The sequence below is a fragment of the Aotus nancymaae genome, unplaced genomic scaffold, assembly GCF_030222135.1.
Source record: "Aotus nancymaae isolate 86718 unplaced genomic scaffold, 86718_ANA_hifiasm-v0.15.2.pri h1tg000030l, whole genome shotgun sequence".
In the NCBI taxonomy this organism is placed as follows: domain Eukaryota; kingdom Metazoa; phylum Chordata; class Mammalia; order Primates; family Aotidae; genus Aotus; species Aotus nancymaae.
In genome coordinates this window covers 12,582,934-12,606,497 of record NW_026988443.1, presented here as the reverse complement: position 1 = coordinate 12,606,497, position 23,564 = coordinate 12,582,934, and positions in this window count along the sequence as shown.

Below are 23,564 nucleotides of genomic sequence, written 5' to 3'. Positions count from 1 at the left end.
GGTGGATCTCCTGAAGTCAGGAGTTTGAGACCAGCCTGGCCAACATGGTGAAACCCTGTCTCCACTAAAAATACAAAAAATAGCAGCGTGTGGTTGTGGGCGCCTGTAGTCCCAGCTACTTGGGAGGCTGAGGCAGGAGGATTGCTTGAACCCGGGAGGCGGAGGTTGCAGTGAGCTGAGATCGCGCCATTGCACTCCAGCCTGGTGGACAAGAAAGAGTCTGAGTCTGAAAAAAAAAAAAAAAAGATGCAGAACAGAACAAAGGGGTCTGTGGGAGATGCTGCTTCTCGATTCTAGCAGAGCTGTGTCCCGGAGTCTGTACTGGACACCTGGTCAGGATCCAGCCCGAGCCAGGCCCTGAGCTGACTTTCCCGGCACCCCAGCTCATTGCAGGGCAGATGACAGAACGCAAGTCCACTTTCCAGTAGGGGCAGGACTGAAACAAGAACTACAAGCATAAGGTGGTGGATAAAGTTGGTGAACTGGCTTCTTTGTGACTGTAGGGTCTCAGCCCCAGGCCACAGCATCCCTGCATGCGGGTCAGGCCCCTGGCCACCCGAGGAAACTGCCAGTCACCCTGTCAGGGCTCCTGGGAGCCAGAGCATGGGCGTCCCTTCAGTAGAATGAGGGTCCCATGCCCTCCAGGTGGGCAGCACCAGGGCAGGGCGGCACCAGGCAGGGCAGCACCTGGACTCTGATTGTGACATGGGGGACCTAGGCCTGGCTTTGCCCTGTCCCTGCATGACCAGGGCCAGCCCAAAATGACAGCAGCGCCCCTTCGGTAACACGGCGCAGGTGCTTCCGCCCTCTCACAGTCTGCCCTGTGTTGATCTCTGAATCATTACTACGTTTTCATTACCGGTCCTGATAACAGCAACAGCAGCTATGTGTCGTGAGATTTTTGTTTCTTGTTTTTACATTCTGGGGATACCTGTGGAAACCCCACTCTCCCGGAGCGTCGCTCAGAGCTAACCTCATCAGTCTTCAGGTGGGGCGGGGGGGGGGGGTTCCGATGAAAGGAAACCAGACAAGGACCCTCCACCTCAGGAGGAGCCCCAGGCGCTCCTCTCCCCACCCCTCACAAGGGCGGCCTGGGAGGCTGGAGCTGCTTCCATGCCTGGGAGCAAGGCTTCCCCTGCCCATGCGGAATCTTTCTGTGGGCAGGATCCTCTGTGTGACCTCAGGCAGCTCACAGACCCTCTCTGGACCTCAATCTCATCACCTGTAAAGGGATCTCAGGAAAATGGGGTCGGCCTTGGTGGGCCTTGCACCAGCATTTCTCTGCTTCTCTGGGGGTCATATCAGCTGCCAGAGACCTTGACCCTGCCCCCTCCTCAAACCACAGCCCAGATGGGTTCTTTGCCCCCAGCCACCCGTCCTGTGCCCAGGGCTGGCTTCCGTTTGCACGTGCAGAGGTGGGGGAGGGGAGTCTGCTCTTCCTGCCTGGGCCCCTCTTGGCTGCCAACATCCCAGAAAAAGGGAGGGGCAGCCTCAGGGTGGTTCCCTGCAGAGTCCCCCTGCAAAGGAGGCCGGCTGGGCAGGGGAAGGGTGCAGGCACAGGAGGCCCTGACCTGGAGACAGAGCCTGGGCCCAGAGGTGCAGGGCCAGGCCTGGGGTCGGGAGGAGGCAGGAGGGAGGGCCTCTGCAACCACCCCTCCCGCCTGCCCTGCCCTCATGCACTCAGCCTGGTGGCTTCTGCCCACCCTCTTGTGGGGGCTCCACCTGCCTGCAAAGGACAGCTGTGATTCAGTGGGCAGCCTGATAATGATGATGCAGCTGCAGTCCCTGCCACTGGGGAAACTCCCCGGGTGAGTTCTGAGTCCTCCTTGCTTTCTCGCAGACTCAGAGCTTTCTCCAGAAGGACCCAAATTCCCCCGTTTGTTCTGGGGAACAGATCATGAAAGCAGCAGCGGAAGGTTCTAGACTAGGAAGGTTCTGGTTCAGCTCAAGGCTGGTGCAGGCTGCCTGGCTGGCAGGGGCAGCTGAGCCTCTAGCGGCTATGGCCGGTGCTGCAGGGTGGGCAGAGGCCAGAGCCTGCTGTTTCGGGGGTTCACAGTGGGTAGGGGTCGGGGAATAGGGCCTTACTCCTCATAGTGACATGCAGGTGAGATTAAAGGGCCTTGGGGCACAGCGCGGGGAGAGGTTGCTTCTGGCCAGAATTCATGGAAGGCTGCCTGGAGGAGGTGGCTGTGGGGCTAGGTCTTATAAATAAGATTCATACTGAGATTGGAAGAAAGGGCATGTCACAGGGGACACTGTTTAGGCAAAGGCGCAGAGAGGGGAATGTGCAGAGGTAAACTAGGACAATAGCATGAAACCCTAGCATGGGGCACAACCTCGATGTCAGGCTGAGAGCCAGTCACATGAGGACAGGCTGTGTCTGCCTTGCCCCGCGCCGTGGGCATCCCCAGTGCCAAGCACAGTGCCTGGCATGCAGTGGACCTTCAGTGTCACCTGACCAAGTCCACACAGGACTGGAAGGGCAGGCGAGACGGGCGCCAAGGGCCCAGTGTGCCTCAGCCTTCTTCGGGAGGCGGCGGCAGGGACCAGGGACATTTTTGAGGTGGTTTCCTCACCAGGGATTAACTGGGATTATTCCTCGTCAGTTCTCCCAGGCAGTGAGATGGATGCCAAGGGACCTTCCAGACACAATGTGCTGAAGTCTGGGCCTGCGAGAAGTATCGAGAGATCTTTATGATGCTGTGAGGACTCTAGGAACTGGAGGTCTGTCAGGGCAATCAGGAATGCTTCCTGGAGGAGATGGCAGTGAGGCAGAGCTTTGTGGAGGGGCAGCAGGGGAGAGGGTGCTGTGGCCAGAGGAAGGGAAAGGGCCACAGCAGGGAAGCAGGCCAGACACCATTAGGCCTCTTAGGAGATTGTGAAAGGGGGATTGGATCTGAGTGGGAGGAGCAGCCAAGGTAACTCCCTGTCTCAACGCCTCTGATTAAAGCAAGCCAGGCACACCGCCCAGGCACCTGCCGCCCTTGCCCCAGCACTTGCTGCAACACTCCCACTCCACTTTGGCCAGAGGGCACTGGGCCAGGCTGTCTTGGGGTCCTTCTCCCTGAAAGACAGGAAGGAGGTTTCCTGCCCCGACCCCAGGCTCTGCCCAGGCTCCTGGAGAAGCCTAGCCCCTAGGCATGGGCAGAACCAGGATGCTCTCAGTCACAGAGCAGGGGCCAGGCGGCGGGGCAGCAGCTCTTCATCATCTTCAATCGCATTTGACAGCTGTGGATGACCGGGAGGGAGCGGCTAGGCAGAAGGGTCATCCCGGTCATATCAGTGTCACCTGAGGCTCATTTGTTCACTCATCTCCATAGCTGACAGCTGAAGCCGGATTTGTCCTGCCCTGCCCAGGGGGCCAGGAATCTGGGATCAGGGCCAGCCCAGCTGAGATGTGAGAGTCCCATATGGTATTTCCACCCCTGACCCCAAAATAGGCCCCGCTCCCCTGTTGCAAAGAGTTGACATGACCATTGATGTGTCTGTCGTTCCTGACAGGGTGTCCTCTTGGTTCCTCAGGTCAGAAACCCAAGGGTCATCTCTGTCCCTGGGCTCTCCCTCACCGCCCACATCCAGTCCATCAGCAAAGTGGCTAGCTGGATGTGTCCTGAATCCATCTCCTCCTCCTCCTCCATCTCTCTGCTGGACCGCAGTCCTGAGCTCATGCCCCAGCCTCCTGGCCTTCCTGGTCCAGTCCATCTTCCTCTCAAAATGCCAGTGATCTCCAAAACACAAGCCTGAGCAAGATTCTCCCCTCTCGATTTTATTTTTGAGACAGAGTCTCACTCTGTCGCCCAGGCTGAAGTGCACCCATTCATGGATGGATGAATGGGTGGATAGGTGGATGGATGAATGGGTGGATAGGTGGATGAATGGATGGATGGATGGATGGATGGATGGATGGATGGATGGATGATGGATGGATGGCTCACACCTGTAATCTCGAAATCCTTCAATGCCTCCCCATTACCCTTTCTGGATGAAGCCCAAATTTCTGCCTACTTCTCCAGCCTCAACTTTTTCCTCCAGCTCCACCACCCACCACATCACTTTGTCCCAGCCACATGGACCTTCTTTCAGTTCCTTGAAAATGCTGGGCTCTGACAGACTCCCAAGCCTTTGTACAGCCTGTTCCTCCTGTCTGGAACACTCTCTCCTGCTCCCCGTCTCACTTCCTTTCTCTCCTACCCTCATTTCAGAGCACAGCTTGAACCCTCACTTCCTTCCTTCAACTCCCACCTTCCTCTATGTCCCCAGAGTTCATTGACTTCCCTCTTCATGGCTGTCTTCATACAGTGTTGTGATTGCTAGTTTATTTGTTGGGACTCACACACAAGAATGTACAATCCTTGAAGGATCTCTTTTGTGTTCCAACTTATCCCTCCAGGACTTAGCACCGTAGTGGGTGCTCAGTAAAATATGTTTATTGGGCTAGTGTGGTGGCTCATACCTGTAATCTCAATACTTTGGGAGGCAGAGGCAGATGGATCACTTGAGCCCAGGAGTTCAAAACAAGCCTGGGCAACATTGTGAAACCCTGTCTCTACAAAAATTGCAAAAAAAAAAAAAAAAAAAATAGCCAGGTGTTACAGTGTGCATCTGTAGTCCCAGCTGCTCTGGAGGCTGAGTGGGGAGGATCATCTACACCAGGAAGGTTGAGGCTGCAGTGAGTCATGATTGCACCACTGCACTCCAGCCTGGACAACAGAGTGAAACCCCATCTCAAAATATATATATACGTTTACTGAATGTATAACTAGGTGAGTGGTTGTATGGATGGGTGAATGAATGAATGGGTGAATGGATATGGATGAGTAAATGAGTGAATGGATAAATGGTGGATGGATGTGTGGATGGGTGATGGATGGATGAGTGGCTGGAAGGTGGATGAAAGAATGGATAGATGGATGGTAGAAAAATGGATGGGTGGATGTGTGGATGGATGATGGATAGATGGATGGGTGGGTGGATGGGTGGGTGGATGGTAGATGGATGTGTGGATGGATGCTGAAAGAATAAATGGATGGTTAGATGAGTGGATAAATGGATGGGTAGATGATGGATGGTAGATGGATGTGTGGATTAATGGTAAAAGAATAAATAGATAGATGGATGGGTAGATGGATGGATGGGTAGATGGATGGATGGTAGATGGATGTGTGGATGGATGGCAAAAGAACAGTTGGATGGGGCCTGGTGCGGTGGCTCACGCCTGTAATCCCAGCACTTTGGGAGGCCGAGGTGGGCGGATCATGAGATCAAGAGATCGAGACCATCCTGGCCTACATAGTGAAACCCCATCTCTACTAAATATAAAAATTAGCTGGATGTGGTGGCGCGCATCTGTAGTCCCAGCTACTCGGGAGGCTAAGGCAGGAGAATTGCTTGAACCTGGGAAGCGAAGGTTGCAGTGAGCCGAGATTGCGCCACTGTACTCCAGCCTGGCGCCTGGTGACAGAGCGAGACTCTGTCTCAAAAGAAAGAAAAAAAGAAAGAAAGAAAGAAAGAAAGAAAGAAAGAAAGAAAGAAAAGAAAGAAAGAAAGAAAGAAAGGAAGGAAGGAAGGAAGGAAGGAAGGAAGGAAGGAAGGAAGGAAGGAAAAGAAAAGAAAAGAAGGATGGGTAGATGGATGGATAGGTACATGAATGGATGGATAGATGGATGGATGAATGAACTGGTGGGTGGATGGATGGACGGATGGATGGATGGATGGATGGGTGGATGGATGGATGGGTGGATGGATGGATGGACAGATAGAAGGATGAATGAATGGGTTAATGGATGATGGATGGATGGATGGATGAAACTGTGGATAGGGGAACGGATGGACTGATGGATGGGTGGGTGTATGTTGTAGATGTATGGATAGATAGATGGATGTGTGGTGGGATGGATGAATAGAAGGATGGGCACATGGCTTGATAGATGATGAATTCATATATACATGCATGGATGCATGGATAGATGGATGGTCACTTACAGATTTCTGAACTACAACATGGGTCCAGCTGACATTCTATCTCAGGGCCTCCTTCACCCCAGAGCAAATTGTTTTTAAACCAGTGTGTCCCATCAGTTTATGAGACACACCGAATCCTTCTGCCATGGATGAAGCAGAGGAACCTATCCAAGGGCACCCTGACTCCTCCTCTATCCAGTTTACAACTTCCTTATGGTTATGGCCATTTTCTGCCAAACCTAAATTGCTTCAACTGTGGCTTGGATATCAACCTTTATTCAGCCCAGAGGGGCCTCCTTCACTCAGTTGCACCCCCATCTTCTAGCTTTTCACTGTCTCCCATCCCGTGACCCCCCTTTCCCTCTGCTGACAACACGATGCTGTTTCTCCACTTCCATAAAGACCTCTCCTTGACCTCAACACCCCCAAATGCTGCCTTCCCATTTCTCCTTTCATTCATGACCAAACTGCTCCGATGTGTGGTCTGTACTTCCCTCTGCCATTTCCTCTCTGCCCACTTGTGATTCAATTAATCCTCAGCAATGTGGCTTCCAGCTCTGACGCTCTAGGAAGGGTCCTCTCTCTGAGCCTCTCAATCCCCTCCATCCACTCCCTGAGCCTCCCATTGCCTTACATTGGGCAGTGTGGGGCAGTAGTTACCAACAGAGGTTCTGGAGTCATTACTTATAGCCCTGGGTCCCAGTCCCTCTTCCACTTATTCCTGGTTGTGTGACCAAGAGCAATTTTATGAACCTCATTTTTCCCATCTGTGAAATGGGTGTGATGACAAACCCTCCCTCATGGTATGACCTGGAGAACTGACTGAGATAAAGTATGTAAAGTTCCTGGTCTCCAGCTGGCTCAGGGAATCTCCTTATCATCCCTGGGAACCTACCTCCCTTCTTGATGCTCCTCACACTGGGATCTGGGACATGGTTCCTCCCTGGGCTCTTTGTGAGCTCCCCTTCTCAGAAATGTCCCTGAGCCCTCACTATGGGCTGGGGTGGGGGTCGGGGGTCTCAGCAGTTCAGTCTATGAGTTTACTTTGTCTTCACAGCAGCTTCAAGGGGTAAGAACTATTATTTTCTACAGATGAGAAAATTAGGAACTAGCTAGAGTAGTTGAAACAACGGTTTCACTGTACTCCCAGCACTTCGGAGGCTGAGGCGAGAGGACTGCTTGAGCCCAGGGCAACATAGTGAGACTCTGTCTTTACGAAAGTAAATAAAATGAAAATTAGCCCATCATGGTGGTGCACGCCTGAGCCATGACTGTGCCACCGCACTCCAGCCCGGGCAAAAGAGCAAGACCCATTTCAAAAAAAAAAACAAACTAAAAAAAACCTACTTCATGGGCACAGAGCTAGCTGGTGGCAGGAGCAAGCCTGTGCCTGTCCTAGACCTTGTTTTTTTCCCTCAGGCAACCTTCTCTTCCTCCCTGGCGTCATCTACCCCAGATCTTTCATCTCTGGATAAACACTTCTTTAATCTCTGTCCCTAGCTCTGACCAATAACCAATCAGACACACTCACCGGACGCTGCCCCTTCCTGCCCATCTTTCTGTGGCACCCCTCAGCTCTCTCTGCCTTGCAGCCTGGCCAGCCCTGTGCACTTCCGTCCCCTACACTAGCCTCCTGGCATGATTCACTTAGCCCCAAGTATAAGACATGCAAAACCGAGTTCCCTCTCACGTCAGTTCCCTTTTTTCTGTTCAAGCCAGCATTGTTTCCTACCTCCCCATCTGCCCCCACCAGTCTGAAACTTTGCCCTTGACTCATTCCTCGCCTCTATCCCCCACATTACATCAGGCAGAGACTGCTCGGTGCTGTCTTCAGTGGGAGCTTGGCTTCCTCGCTTCCTCCTCATCTCCACTGGCCCAGCCCTCATCCTTCACACCCAGACAGTCTCAACAACTTCTGGACCTGTTTCCTCCACTCTGGTCTCTCCTGACACCTCCCTGATCAGCCTGAATGCCCATATCTGATGGGTCTTTCACAAGGGCTGCACTGATCATGTAATGCCTCCCTCCTCCAAAACCATCAATCGCTCCCTGCTTCCTTCCCCATCCAGTCAAAACTTTTCAGGCCAGTCTTGAAGCTGTACCCTCCATCTAGCCCCTCCTTCCTATTCAGTCTCATCTCACTGCTCCCCGATATTCAGCTTCCTTGAGGGCCAGTGAGTCCCCTCACTATGGGACTTGGTTTGCTGATTCCAAACTCCTGTCCCCTTCTTGTATGGATTATCTTCCCTTGATCTGAAGTCCATCCACCTCTCATCTAAGACATGCCCTGAAAGATCCAGTGAGGGGGGCCCCTTGCAGTGGAGGGCTTAGGAGCAAAGACTGTAGGTCAGGTTGAATTCAGCTCTCCCATCAGTGGGCAGTGACACCGTAAGCTCCAAGTCACTTCTCTCTGAGTGTCGGTTTCTACAGCTGCAAAATGAAAATAATAACAGTAACTACATTAGAAGGCTTCGGTTAGCATCAACTGCCTTACTGCATGTATCTGGCAAATAGTACACGTTTCTGACTTTAAATATCATCTATATGCCAACCACTCCCAAGTTTCTCTTGCAAACCCCAGCCTTCTACGTCCAGCTGCCTACTTGCCATGCCAAATAGGCAGTTCCAACCCCCCAAGTCCGAAACTGAATTCCTGATTCCCACCCACCCCTACACCTGCTCTCTCCTCCTTCTCTGCCAGCCCCTTCCTTCCGGTTACTAGGTCCAGAACCCTGGGCGCTATCCTTGACGCCTCTTCCTCTCGCCCCCAACTTCCCATCTGTTGGGTGAGCTCATGTCTCTGCTTTCCAAATACACCCAGAAACCAGCATCTCTCCCCAGCTTCCTACAACTGCCTTCTGGGTGCTCCCCCTGTCTCTATCCTGCCCCTACAGTGTATTCTCAGCACCACAGCAGAGGAACCATGAATCTCCTGTGTTCAGAACGTCCCTGTGGCTCTCCACCTCACCCAGAGGACAAGTCCAAGAAGATCCTCCTGCAGCCGTGAGGCCCGGCGAGCTCTGTGCCCTGCCCTCTGTCCACCTGTGTCTCCTGCCTCCCTGGTTCACTCTGCTCTAGCCACAATGGCCTTCTTGCTATGCCTCAGTCCAGCCAGGCAGACATGCTCCCTCCTGAGGAGGTTTGCATGGACTGTTCTTTCAGCCTGGAATGTTCTGTCCCCAGAGACCTGCAGGACTCACTCCTTCACCTCTTTCAAATCTTTGTTTAGGCTGGGCACGGTGGCTCACACCTATAATCCCAGCACTTTGGGAGGCCAAGACAGACAGATCACTTGAAGTTCAAGACCAGCGTGGCCTACGTGGTGGAACCCTGTCTCTACTAAAAATACAAAAATTAGCCAGGCATGGTGGCAGGTGCCTGTAGTCCCAGCTACTTGGGAGACTGGGGCAGGAGAATCGCTTGAACCCAGGAGGCAGAGGCTGCAGTGAGCCAAAAGTGTGCCACTGCACTCCAGCCTGGGCAACAGAGCGAGACTCCGTCTCAAAAAATATATATAATTTTGTTTAAGTTACATCTTTTAGTGAAGTCTACCCTATTTCAAATTGCACGCCACCTCCATCTCTTCCTCTGCTTTTTTTTCTTCTTTTTTGCTGTAATGCTTATATCTTCTGACATGCTGTGCCATTCACTTACTTATGTCACTGTTTGCTGTCAGTCCTGTACCCCCGCCCTGACCCTACTGGGATGTAAGTCACACAGGACAGAGGCCTCTGTTTCTTTTCTTCAATGGAATATACCTCGGCACATGATAGGCCCTCGATATGGAGTTGTTGGATTAAGTGAGTGAATGGGTAAGTCACTGGTGGTGTTCTTGAAGCAGAATGCAGAAACCCTTCTTATTACTCTCACTCTTACCAACGGACTTGTCTCAATGTCTCTCTGATGCCTGGGCCTCAGGGCTTCTGGGATTCCATGCAAGCCTTGTAAATTAGTGCCTTTTATTCATTGCTAGAGTCTGACTCTCTTTCCAAGGAGCATCTGTCCATGTTTCCAAGCTACTTCAAAGTCAGGTCTTTGGTCTCCTGAGGACATTGGGAAAATTCGAGGTTCACTCCTGAGGCTGCAATGACAGGAATCACAGAACTCAGAAATCCTCTGCTCTTAGCCTGGCAGCCTGCCTGTAGTGGGGCTGCGGGGATAGTCCTGCCAAACTGGACCCTCTGGGCACCCTAGGAAGATCTGTTCAGCACCAGGGTCAGCGACAAGCACCCAGCATCCTGGGAAGAAACTGTGCACCCTTTCCAAGGAGCCTGTTGGATCTGGCCTCTTTGAAAGGCCTTGGGAATCTCAGCCACTGCAAAAGCCAGCAGGGAATGGAGTCACGTCTCAATAGCATTTGGGGATTTGACATGTGGCACAGTGCCACCTGGGTCATGGCTCTCTCCAGAGGGGGCCAAGGGTATTGGGAAGGGATGTGGCCACTTGTGAGCAGGCCCCAGAGCTGGGAAGCAGGATTCCCTAGAGAACTCTTTGCAGAGAGGAACTGGCACCTCAGCTCCCCTCTGGGCTGTGGCTGTCCCTCCGCACAGTGGGGCTTTCCCCTCAACCACACTTGGCTAGCGATAGGGTCCCCCTTCCTTTCTGCCTTGCCTGGGCTCTGCTCTCTCTGCTTATGGGTGACTGGGCTGTCTCCACTGTCTCAAGTTGGGTTCACTAAGAATGTGCTCCCTGGGGAGATGGCGAGGGAGTGGGGGAGTGAAGACAGAGAAGGGCAGAAGCTCAGCAAGGGTGTGACCTCAGACGACGTCCCTGGCGGGCAGTTTCAGCCAGATTCCTTGGAGGGGCCCTGGAGAGTGATTAGAAGTAAAATCGACCAAAAAGAGTGGGGTCTGGGTAGGGTACCAGTGTTGCTAACCACACCCCTGTACCCACCACCAGGTTAGCAGATGCATTACCACGTCACCGAGCCCAGCTTTCCTTCCTAATCACAGCTTCTATGCACTGGAGGAACAGAATTGGCAGCCATTAGTCCCACACATTTCTTCACATCTCACTAACTCATGTGAGTGTCCTTAAGCAATATATAGCACTGTTCATGCACATTTCTTTTTTTTTTTTTCTGAGTCTCGCTCTGTCTAGGCTGGACAGCAGTGATGTGATCTTGGCTCACTGCAACCTCTGCCTCCAGGGTTCAAGCAACTCTCCTACCTCAGCCCCCTGAGTAGCTGGGATTACCGGTGCGCACTGCCACGCCCAGCAAATTTTTGTATTTTTAGTTGAGATGGGGTTTCACCAGGTTGGCCAGGCTGATCTCAAACTCCTGAACTCAGGTGACCTGCCCACCTTGGCTTCCCAAAGTGCTGGGATTACAGGCGTGATCCACCGCACCGGGCCCGTTCACGCTCATTTCTAAGCTTTATATCAACACCATCATCCTGTATCTGTACTTCCACATGTTGCGGCATTACACCTGAAGTGTCATTTGTGTTGACATATGCCAAATGTGTATTTCTTTCTTTTCATTATTGTATGCTATTCTATACACCATGCCACAATTTACACACACACACACACGAAGGGTGTCTGGAGTGAGGCTGCCTGCTGGCTTAGTTATTAAGTCTGGGACTTTGGATAAGTTTCATTTTTTTTGTTTTGTTTTGAGACGGAGTCTCACTCTTGTCGCCCAGGCTGGAGTGCAATGGCGCTGTCTCGACTCACAGCAACTTCCGCCTCCCAGGTTCAAGTGATTCTCCTGCCTCAGCCTCCCACGTAGCTGGGATTAAAGGCGCCCACCACCATGCCTAGCTAATTTTTGTATTTTTAGTAAAGATGGGGTTTCACCATGTTGGCCAGGATGGTCTCAAACTCTTGACCTCAGGTTACCTGCCTGCCTTGGCCTCCCAAAGTGCTGGGATTATAAGTGTGAGCCACCTTGCCTGGGTGACACTTCTGGTCTTAAAGCCTGAAAGTTATTCGTTTTATCTGAGTTCCTTCCTCAGGAAATTATCTTTGGTCCTCTCAAAAAAAGATATATCAAAGAACTGAAACCCAAGGTCACCCTTCCAGATACCAGACCCCTCATTTACCAGGATTGCTTCCTTGTCCCTGTGTAGTTCCTGTTTTCTTATGTGTGGTTACATTTCTTCCCTGCTATATAAACCCCTGGTTTTAGTCCATCAGGGAGATGGATTTGAGACTGAGCTCCCATCTGCTTGGTTGCAGCACTCGATTAAAGTCTTCTTCCGTGGCAACACTTGTGTCTCAGTGATTGGCTTTCTGTGTGGGGGGCAGCAGGCCCTAGACTGCACCCCTGGTGTTTTGGTAACACTATGAGCACGAGCTCATCTTTGAGCTGTGACAGGGATGACAATGAGAAAATGCATCCAAAGGCTCACAGGGATGTCATGGGGACAGTGAACTTCACGAGAAGAAGGTCCATGTTGGGCCAGGTGCAGTGGCTCATGCCTGTAATCCCAACACTTTGGGAGGCTGAGGCAGGTAAGATCACCTGAGGTCAGGAGTTCGAGACCAGCCTGGCCAACATGGAGAAACCTTGTTCCTACTAAAAATACAAAAATTATCTGGACGTGGTGGTGCACACCTGTAGTCCCACCCAGCTGCTTGGGAGGCTGAAGCAGAAAAATCGCCTAAACCAGGGAGGCAGAGGTTGCAGTGAGCCAAGATCACACCTTTGCATGCCAGCCTGGGGGACAGAGTGAGACTCCTTCTGAAAAAAAAAAAAAAAAAAAAAGTTGATGTCTTATTGATCAGCGTCTCTGGCAATAAATGAATTAACTCCTTTCCTCGGCCTACCCCCCGGCCACCTCTGCTGTTGCCCTGGTGAGTACCTGCGCCTGACACCCTGGAAATTCTTACTTCATTCACCCAGGGATGCTTACTTCATTGATCTGATGGTGGTCGTGGCAATGTATAAGCACCTAGAAACAGGTCACACAGGTCCAGGTGAGAACCAGGGGTGTGGAGAACCAGGAAAACAGAAGCTCTGGCGCTCGGAGAGTCCTGAGACTCCGGAGCTTCTAGATTCCCCTCGCCTCCTCACTCCTCTGGGGAGATTGGGCAACAAGCACGTCCATGACCCAATCCAGGCTTTCTGGGGATTCTGGCCAGGCCTGGGAACAATGTCTTGGCTAGGACGTGCTGGTGATTGTGTAACCACAGGACCAGCTCAAACCAATTAACCATCACTTAACTTGTTATAGATGGCACGGAGACAAAACTGCATGTTACGTAGCTCGGCCAGGTGAAATTGGAGAAAACGTCCACCTCTGAATCTGAGCAAGACTCAGTCTCAAAAAAAAATCTGTGGACAAAGCTGCTGAGAGAGGGTGCGCATGGGAACTGGCAGCAGGAGGATGAAGTTGGAGCCAGCTGACTGGTGAAAACCCTCCAGAAAAAACAAGACAGAGAAAGTGCCCTTGCTGGTTCCTAGAGCTGTGCCCAAACACCTGATTCCTACGCCCACAGGCCCAGGTTACCCTGGTTTGGCTTCTGGTCTTAGGAGGCGCTTGCAAAACTGGCCAACCCAGATCACCTGGCAATGCGCTAAGGCTGGATAATGTTACTGTTCTTTTCCCTGTTTACTTCCTTGTCTGCTGAAGCATATCCGTGTTAGGGTTCTCTAGAGGGACAGAACTAATAAGATAGAGGTGTATATAAAGGGGGGTTTATTGCATGCCAAGAGAGAGATCCAAGATGGCTGATCACTAGCAGCTCGGGCTCCTAGCTCCCAGTGAAAGCGCAGAGAATGAGAGGACGCCACACTTTCAGACGAATATTTGTTGCTCACGGACCAGGAGATTCCCAGCAGAGAAGCCCCACGTGTCGCCAGGGCGACTCTTGTGGCCGGCGCTGCGGTTTTGCTGGTGCCTTAGCGTGCCAGTTTTTCAGTGCAGAGTCCGGATATTCCCGGGCAGAAAAGCACCATCAATCTTAACACCGCGGTTTTGGCTGGCGCAGTGGACTGCTCAGATTTCGGCGCTGGGAATTAACAAGTTGGACGTCTGCTCAGAGACCTAGTTAGAAAGTCGGTAATTACAAAGACAACAGACGGATAAATATATAATGAAGGGAAGAAATCAGCGTAAAAAGGCAGAGAATACTCAAAATCAGAATGCCTCTCCCTCTACAGGGGATCGCAATTCCTCATCAGTAACGGAACAAGGCTTAATAGATTACGAGTGTGTTCCAACAACAGAAGCAGGCTTCAAAACGTGGGCAATAAGAAACTTCTGTGAATTAAAAGAACTTGTTCTAACCCAATGCAAAGAAACTAAGAACCTTGAAAAAAGGTTTGACGAAATGTTAACGAGAATGGACAATTTAGAGAGGAATATAAGTGAATTGATGGAGCTGAAAAACAACACGAGAACTTCGTGAAGCATGCACAAGTTTAAACAGTCGAATTAATCAAGTAGAAGAAAGGATATCAGAAGTCGAGAACCAGCTCAGTGAAATGAAACGAGAAGACAAGATTGGAGAAAAAAGGATGAAAAGGAATGAGCAAAGTCTCCAGGAAATATGGGACTATGTGAAAAGACCTAATTTACGTTTGATAGGTGTACCTGAATGTGATGAAGAGAATGAATCCAAGTTGGAAAATACTCTTCAGGATATCATTCAGGAAAATTTTCCCAACCTGGCAAGGCAGGGTAATATTCAATTCCAGGTAATACAGAGAACACCACAAAGATATTCTTCAAGAAGACCAACCCCAAGGCACATAATTGCCAGATTTATTAGGGTTGAAATGAAGGAGAAAATACTAAGGGCAGCCAGAGAGAAAGGTCAGGTTACCCATAAAGGGAAACCTATCAGACTTACAGCAGATCTCTCAGCAGAAACCCTACAAGCCAGAAAAGAGTGGGGACCAATATTTAACATCCTTAAAGAAAAGAACTTGCAACCCAGAATTTCCTATCCAGCCAAACTAAGCTTTATAATCAAAGGAAAAATTAAATCCTTCGCGAACAAACAAGTACTTAGAGAGTTCACCACCACCAGGCCTGCTTTACAAGAGCTTCTGAAAGAAGCACTATACATATAAAGGAACAACCAATATCAGCCTTTCCAAAAATATAGAAAAAAGAAAAGAACATTAACACAACGAAAAATTTACACTAACTAATAGGCAAAACAGCCAGCTAGCATCAAATGCTAGTATTAAAGTTATATATATTCTAATTGGATAAAAAGCCAAAACCCATTGCTATGCTGCATCCAGACCCATCTCACATGCAACGATACACAAAGACTCAAAACAAAGAGAAGGAGGAAGATTTATCAACCAATCAGAGAGTAAAAATAAACAAATAAAAAGCAGGAGATGCAATTCTCTCCTCTGATAAAGTAGACTTTAAAGTAACAAAGAACAAAATTGGCAAAGAAGGACATTACGTAATGGCAAAAGGATCAATGTAACAAGAAGAGCTAATGATTTTATAGATTAACGAGACAGAAAATTAACAAGGACATCCAGGACTTGAACTCAGACCTGGAACAAGTAAACTTAATAAACATTTATAGAACTCTCCACTTCAAATACATAAAACATACATTACCACCTCACACCTATTCCATAAGTGACTACATAATTGGAAGTAAATCACTACTCAGTAATCGCATAGCATTTCATAGGTTTAAATGAAATATTGGTTGGCTGCTCGTTTGTTATTTTCTTCCCTTATTCCTTCCTGTTTACATCAAGTATAATTATTGGTATAAAAGAGGTTTTCAATACCCATTACTAAACTGCATTCTAGCCTGGTCAAGAAAGCAATACTCCCATTCTCTCTCTCTCTCTTTCTCTTCCTTTTTCCTCCTCTTCTTTATCCTTTTTCTTTCTTTCTTTAAAAAAAAAATAAAAATAAAAATAAAGGGGGGTTTATTAAGGAGTATTGACTCACAACGATCACTAAGGTGATATCCCACAATCGGCCATCTGCAAGCTGAGGAACAAGGAAGCCAGCCTGAGCCCCAAAGCTGAAGAACTTGAGTCTGATGTTCAAGGGCAGGAAGTTTCCAGCACAGGAGAAAGATGTAGGCTGGGAGGCTAAGCCAGTCTAGTCTTTCCACGTTCTTCTGCCTGCTTTTGTTCTGGCTGTGCTGACAGCTGATTAGATGGTGCCCACCCAGATTGAGGGTGAATCTGCCTCTCCCAGTCCACTGACTCAAATGTTAATCTCCTTTAGCAACACCCTCTCAGGCACACCCAGGAACAGTACCTTGCATCCTTCAGTCCAATCAAGTTGGCACTCAACATTAACCACCACAACATCTGAGCTATTAAAACTCTTTCAAGCACCAACATATTTCAGAGAAACTGTAAAGTCTTTCCTCTTTCCAACTCCACTCAGTGAGAATTCCAAATAAATCCATAGACACCATAGACAGCGGGCCATGGTGAGAGTGACCTCCCCCCACCTGCAAAAAGGATGAATGGAGAGATGAAGTGGAGAGCCAGCTGAGAGCATGTTTTCCAGCTTTTTGTTGAGACAAAGAATTGCTCTGTTACCCAGGCTGGAGTGCAGAGGCACAATCATGGCTCATTGCAGCCTCAACCTCCCAAGCTCAACTGATCCTCCCACCTCAGTAGCTAGAACTACAGGTATCTGCCACCACACTCGGCTTTTTTTTGTTTTGTTTTGTTTTGTAGAGACAGGTTCTCCCTATGTTGCCCAGGCTGCTGTCCAACTCCTGGACTCAAGTGATTCTCCCACCTCAGCCTCCCAAAGTGCTGGGTGTGAGTCATTGCGCCCAGCTTGTTTTCAAGCTTTTCTGTTTCCTTCTTTTTTTTGAGGGGGTCCCTGCAGCTGGGATGGGATATAGGTGCACACCACCACACCCGGCTAATTTTTGTGTTTATAGTAGAGATGGGGTCTCCCATGTTACCCAAGCTGGTTTTGAATTCTCGGGATACAGCAATCCACCCATCTCAGCCTCTCAAAGTGCTGGGATTACGTGTGTGAGCTACTGCACCTGGCGTTTTCAAGCTTTTTAATAGCATCATGCATAGTACTGACAAGTCATGCCTATTTAGGCCAAGCCATCATATATTTTTTCTTCCTGGATGCTGTATCCATCAGGATGGGCTAGGATATGCTGCAGTAACAAATATCCTCAAACTCTCTGTGTCTTAGACCACAAAGGTTTATTTCTTCCTCACACTGCGTGAGATAGCTTAGCTGGGGCTCTTTCCATGGCTGGAGGCTCTGAGTCACCCTCAGTCTGGGACCCAGCCATTTTCTGGAGTGTTGCCAGATGCTATGCTGGAGGTACTGAAAGCTCCGGCGGGTCTTCTACCAGCAATTAAATGCTTGCAGCTTGCGTGACACACACCACTTACTCCCAGCTCGCTGGCCAGAACTGGCCATTTGACCTCCACCAAAACCCCAAAAGGCTCAGGAAGAGCAGCCCCGTCGAGTGTTCAGGAGGCAGCAAGCCAGAAATATGTAGGAAACTGAGTACTCCAGTCGCCAAGGTCTTGAAAGGAAAGACTTTCCTTTCTGTCCCAAGTCAGCTTGCTAGTTGATAATTAACTAGTTGAGACTTGTCCATTTTGACCTTGCCAAGTATCTCAGCCTTTTTTCTGTTGCTTAACTGAAGACCACAGACTGGGCAATGTATGGAGAAAGGAAATTTGTTTCTTTCAGTTCTGGAGGCTGGGGGCACGAGGTTGAGGGGCTGCATCTGTGAGAACCATCTTGCAGAGAGTCCCGAGGTGGGGCTGGGTATCACATGGTGAGGCTCCTCTCAAGAGAGAGCCAAACTGGTTTTTGTAAGAGACACACTCTTGTGATAACTAACCCACTCCCTCTGTAACCCATTAATCCATGAATGGATTAATTCATTCATGAGGGCCCAATCACCTTCAAAAGATCCCACCTCTGAACACTGCCGCCATCGGAGAACAAGTTTCCAACACACAAACTTTCAAGAGTCATATTTAAACAATAGCACCAAGTTCAAAAGTAATTTAGAAAAGTTACATCAACTTGAACATCATCTATGGGCTTAGGGAAAAATTATGCAAATTACGGATGATTATTTATTTATTTATTTATTTTTAGAAATGGGGTCTTGCTCTGCCACCCAGGCTGAAGTGCAGTGGTGCAATCATAGCTCACTGTAACCTCAAACTCCTGGTTCAAGCAATCCTCCTGCCTCCACATCCGGAATAGTTGGGAATACAGATGTGTCCTACGATGCCTTGCTTATTTTTTATTTTTTGTATATATAAGGTCTTGCTATGCTGCCAAGGCTGATCCCAAACTTCCGGCCTCAAGCAATCCTCCTGCCTTGGCCTCCCAAAGTGCTAGGATTACAGGTGTGAGCCACTGCACTCAGCCACAAATTATTCTGATCTGCTTAATGATGCCACTACATTTCTTCACCCTACTTTACTGAAAACCAAGAAGACGGCATTTCTTTATAGATATCATATAATTCTGTAGTCTTGTTTGGGTACCCAATAACAAAATCAAATAGAAATAGGTTACTTCAAACCCTTTGGAAATATCTATTGCATGATCATAGGTTCAGTTTACTAAGAGCTCACTATGGGAATGTCACTTTTCTACGTCTTTAAGGATTATCTCATGATATATTCACCCCTGAGATGAGTTGTTATTCCCATTTTACAACAGGGAAAACCGAGACCTGGAGACATTAAGTAACCTGCCCAAAGCCACACAGTCCGAGAGTCCCGTGTTATGTTTTGCTCCTGCATTGCTAGAAACCACTCATTGCAAATAATCCTATTCTGTCCTCTGGGGACAACAGGATCCCCTGAAGGTAAGAGAGGGGCATCTCTTCCAAACATGTGCTGCTCTGGAATTCTCCTGGGTTCAGAGGCACAATCCCCACCCCAACTTGGCACGATTCAATCCTGCATGGGTTCCAGCCACTGAACTTTGCTGCCGGCCGGTTCAGGAAAGCCAGCTTGGCACTGGATCTTAAGTCTTTGCAGCTGAATCATCATCCAGGAAAACACATGACTGACCAGAAGTGAACAGGGCACGGGTGGTCTCCTGAGCACTTACGTACATCTGGGAGGAGCTGGGCATGCGGACACATACACAGATACACACATGCGGAGCACATACACATACACACACAGAATGCACATATACATATATACACACATATGCAAAATACACGGATACATAAACTACACACACTCATACAAACACACATGCACACACTACACACACACAATGCACACACATGCACAGTACACAATACACACATATACACATACACATAACACATGCACACATGCACTGCACACATACTCACATATACACTACATATACACAGTGCACACACATGCACAGTACACACACATAACACATGCATACATACACTATACACATACATACATATACACTACACAATGCACACACATAGGCAGTACACACATACACATGCATACACACATACACATGCATACACACACATAATGCATGCATACATACACCACATGCATACACACATATACACTACACTTACACACAATGCACACACATGCACAGTACACACATACACATGCATACACAACACATGCATACATACACTACACACACATACACTACACATACAATGCACACACATGTACAGCACACACATACACATACACATAAACACACATACAAACACTACACACTACACATACAATACACACATGCACAGTACACATATACATACGCATACACACATACACATAAACACATGCATACACACATGACACACATATACATACTACACATGCACAAGGCACATATGCACAGCACACACATACACATATTACACACATACACATAAACACATGCATACCTACACCACATGCACTACACCCATACACACAATGCATGCACACACTACACGCATACATACACACAATACACACACATACACCATGCCTTCCTGGAGCCTGTTATTCAGCCTCAAGCTGGAAATTCCCAGCCATTCATTTCTGTGTTTTTCTGTCTGGCCTCACCCTTTTGGGGAATGTACAGAGGACACGAGGGAGGGAGAGGGGACTCAACGGCAAAGATCAGAGGGTGAGAAGTCCAGGGCAGCTAACTCCAGAGGAGGCCCGAGAACGTTGCGGGGTGGGGGCCTGTGGTCCGATACAGTGGGCTCCAAAACTTTGGCCAGGCATCAAATCCCCTAATTTGGAGGCAGTGCGGGGTGGACTGAGGAAGAGGAGAGGGAAGGAGGCTGGGGTGGGGGTGGGTGCAGCTGGAAGGGGCGACTCCCACACCTGGAGCCTGAACTCAGCAGGTCAGAAGTGGGGCTTAGGAGCCTATACTTTTGAGACTGTATCTCACACTTTTCTCTGTAATGCTAAGGCTGAGTTCTGGGGAAAGACCCTGAGTTCTATCCCTGCTCTGCTGCTTGCCAGCTGTGTCATCCTGAGCAAGTCACATGTCCTCACAGCCTCTCTCTCTCTCTCTCTCTCTCTCTCTCTCTCTCTCCTGTTTCTTTTCTTTTCTGTTTGTTTGTTTTGAGGCAGGGTCTTGCTCTCTTGTCCAGGCTGCAATGCACAGGCATGATCATGCCTCGCTGCAGCCTCAACCTCCCTGGGCTCAGGTGATCCTACCACCTCAGCCTCCCAAGTAACAGGGACTACAGGTGCACGACACCGCACCCGGCTGATTTTGTATTTTTATAGAGATGGGGTTCCACCATGTTGTCCAAGCTGGTCTCTAATTCCTGGGCGCAAGTGATCTGCCTGCCTCAGTCTCCCAAAGTGCTGGGATTACAGGCGTGAGCCACCATGCCCAATGTGAGAGTCTTGCTTTCATCGTCAGTAAGATGGGAATCACTGTACATAATTTCACGCATTGCCTGGTACATGGTAAACATTACATGAACAATGTCTACTGTTATTATATAGCCAATGTTATATAAAAATGGCCCCCTCCAAACTCTGCATTAATTGTGAGAAGACTTCAACTGATATTTAGCTCTGAAACTGAAAGAGGAAATAAAACTACACAAACACTCCGGGGTCCCTGGGGAACTGCTCTGGACTAAGCCAGAATGCAAGCCTCTCCCACTCCTGCTTCTCATCCTGAGCCTGCTGAGAAGGTTGCAATCTTACCTAAGAATGTGATGAAAAGATAAGAGACACATTTTTTCATTTCAAAGCTTCTGTTGGTGTCTTGTGTTGCTAGTGGGTGGTGTGCAGGGAGAGTTTGGGAGCTGGAACCAGGCCTGCGGTAGGTGGAGCTCCTTCCTGGGGGTGGGAAGGGGTGAAAACTACACAAGCCTGACTTTGGGGCAGAGCAGGGGAAGCTCACTGCAGAGAGGAGAGCCAGTATTTACGGCATTGCACAGAGGCAGATTGATTTCTGCAAGCCAGAGTCGCTATGAGGCTTAGCAGGTAGTGAAACGAGGGTGGCCAGCAGGGTACGAGAGAAAGCATCTGCCCATCATGGTGTGGCTTTCCTTGACCTACTTTTTTTTGAGACGGAGTCTCACTGTCGCCTGGGCTGGAGTGCAGTGGCACGATCTTGGCTCACTGCAGCCTCTGCCTCACAGGTTCAAGTCATTCTCTTGCCTCAGTCTCCCAAGTAGGTGGGATTATGGGGCTATGCCACGACATGTGGCTAATTTTTGTATTTTTAATAGAGACGTGGTTTCACCATGTTGGCCAGGCTGGCCTCGAACTCTGACTTCAAGTGCTCCGACCACCCTGGCCTCCCAAAGTGCTGGGATTACAGGCGTGAGCCACCACGCCCAGCCCTTGACCTACTTTTGGTGGAAACTTGGGCTCAGATAAAAATATCCTCACCATAAGAAAAACAAGAGAAGGGCAGTGACAAATGGTAACTGATGTGGGCACAAGGTCTAGGGGATCCAGGAAGTGGAGAGGATGGTAGGAAACGGGAGGGCTGACCCAAGCCTGCTCTATCTCAAATGGCAGCTGCTGCCTGGACCAGCCCACTGTCACCCTGGAGGGGCACGGGCCAGTGGTGAATCTGAATCTTCTGAATCACCAGACGGAGCATAGGAAAGTGAGTTTATGTGTGCAATTTCCTGATTTTTCAATGTTGCCTCTCATTTTTAAAAAATGAACATCTTAGCCTGTTATGGTGATGGCTCACACTTGTAATCCCAGCACTTTGGGAGTCTGAGGCAGGTGGATTACGAGGTGGTCAGGAGTTCGAGACCAGCCTGTCCAATATGGTGAAACCCCATTTCTACTAAAAAATACAAAAATTAGCCAGGCATGGTGGCACACGCCTATAGTCCCAGCTACTCTGGAGGCTGAGGCAGGAGAATCGCTTGAACCCGGGAGATGGAGGCTGCAGTGAGACGACATGGTGCCACTACACTCCAACCTGGGTGACAGAGTGACCAAACACTCCGTCTTAAAAAAAAATAGCATCTTAGATTCATGTAGACTTTGAGTCTAAGACATACCATTGGTCATGTAGACATACCAATCTACTGATGGTAAGATGTTCTGATATTTAATAAACTACTAATAAAAAAAAAAGCCTGCCAATTTAGCTACAACAAGCTATGGATTACAAAATGAATCTCAATTGTAAACATGTCACAGTGTGAAAAGGATGCATCTTAACATCCATGAAATACTGGATATCAATAGGCTGGACTTGGTCTGTGGCAGCCTTGTGCAGTTTCCAACTTGCACAACTGTACACAGCAGCTCTTATGAAGCCCCCAGGACTCTGAAGGGCTTAAGGGCCACTAGGAGGCTCACACTTGGGTCACATCTGTGAACTCCCAAGTCCCTTAAGAAGTAATCCCTCTTTGATCTTCATCTGAACCAGGAAGGCTGCAAAGAGGAAAGTATGGGCCAGTTTCCTCCCTCCCATGGGGCACTAATTCACTGACAGTGGTGGTCCCAGGGCCCCGGGCATGGTGGTTCAGCAGGCATGGGGTAGGGCTTCAGAGGGATTCTGATCCTGCCAAATTGAGAGAGGCCTCACACTCACATTTATACAGGCCCAGAGAGGTGAGGGCCCTGGCCCAACATCAGACAGCTGAGTGGAACAGAGCCAAGCCAAGGGCCTGGCCCTCCTCACTCCGATCCTGGTGCTTCTCCTCTTGATGACTGTAAAAATCTCTGCCTGGAGAATTGCTTGAACCCAGAAGGCAGAGGTTGCAGTGAGCCGAGATGGTGCCATTGGACTCCAGCCTGGGTGACAGCGCGAGACTCCATCTCAAAAAAAAAAAAAAATTTCTGCCCTTCTGCCCCAGGTGAACTGGAGGCAGGGGTCTCCGGGGCTGAAAGTGGTCTTGACCCTCCCCAGCTCCCTACCACCTGAAGCCCTGGTTGCTGGACTTGTCCCCAGAGAAATAACCTACATTGATTCACAAGACTTTTGAATTTTATTAGTAAAATACAAAACGGCACAGACGTTGGTGATGAGGGTTGGAAAAGTCAAAGGATCAATCCACCCTTTCCAAAGTCTTCCTACATCATCCTCATCCATGTCCCGCTTGGAGAAACTAACAATGTCCATGGAAGGGGGACCAGCTGTCCCCAGCAGCTTCCTCGAAAAGGAGGCGGGGCCCCATCAGCAGGTGCCCCACCCCTGGAAGGCTCTCCCAGCCTGGAAGAGCCAGAACGAAGTGCATCGGACCCA